The following is a 1,128-nucleotide window of genomic DNA, read 5'->3' on the forward strand; positions in this document are numbered from 1 at the left end:
CTGATCAGTGATCTTTGATGTTACTATTGTAATTGTTTTGGGGCAACACGAACCACGCCCATATTAAGACGACAAGCCTAATCAATGATATGTTGGTTCTGACTACTCCACTGACTAGCCATTCCCCCATCTCTCTCCTTCTCCTTGGGCCTCCCTATTCCCTGAGACACAACAATATTGAAAGTAGGCCATTTAGTAAGCCTATGATGGTCTCTAAGTGTCCTAGTGAAAGGAAGAATCACATGTCTCACTTTAAACCAAAAGCTAGAAATGATTGTGAGGAAGGCTAGACTTCTTGCACCAGTTCAGCCAAGTTGTGAATGTAAAACAAAAACAAAACAAAATGAAAAAGCCAAAAAATTTCTTGAAGAAAATTAAGACTGCTACTCCAGTGAACATACAAATGATGAGAAAGCAAAATAGTCTGATAGCTAATATGGAGAATGTTTTAGTGGTCTGGATAAACGATCAAACCAGCCACAGCATTCCCTTAAGCCAAAGCCTAATCCAGGACAAGGCCCTCACTCTCTTTGATTCAATGAAGGCTGGGAGAGGTAAGGAAGCTGCAGAAGAAAAGCTTGAAGCTAAAAGGTTGGTTCATGAGGTTTAAGGAAATAAGCCATCTCCACAACATAAAAGTACAAGGTAAACAGCAAGTGCCAATGCAGAAGCAGCAGCAAGTTATCCAGAAGATCTAGCTGAGATAATTGATGAAGGTGGCCACACTAACCAACAGATTTTCAGTGTAGACAAGATAGCCTTTTATTGGAAGAAGATGCCATCTAGGACTTTAGTATTTAGAGAGGAGAAGTCAACGCACAGTTTCAAAGCTTCAAAGCACAGACCAATTCTCTTGTTAGTGGCTAATGAAGCTGGTGGCTTTAAGTTGAAGCCAACAATCATTGACTATTCTGAAAATCCTAGGGCCCTATGAATTATGCTAAATCAAGCAAGATGGGTGACTAGAGATGCCTGGTGCTTGTCTCCCCTACAAGAAAGAACCAAGGCAACAAATATACATCTAAGATTTGATTAGAGTATCAAAGGGATAGTCCTAGAGTGGAGACACACCTGTGGTGACTGGAAGTCCCCACAGCATGGAAACACTCAGCCTCTGCAGCCCCTTCT

The sequence above is a fragment of the Macaca thibetana genome, chromosome 10, assembly GCF_024542745.1.
Source record: "Macaca thibetana thibetana isolate TM-01 chromosome 10, ASM2454274v1, whole genome shotgun sequence".
Taxonomy (NCBI): domain Eukaryota; kingdom Metazoa; phylum Chordata; class Mammalia; order Primates; family Cercopithecidae; genus Macaca; species Macaca thibetana.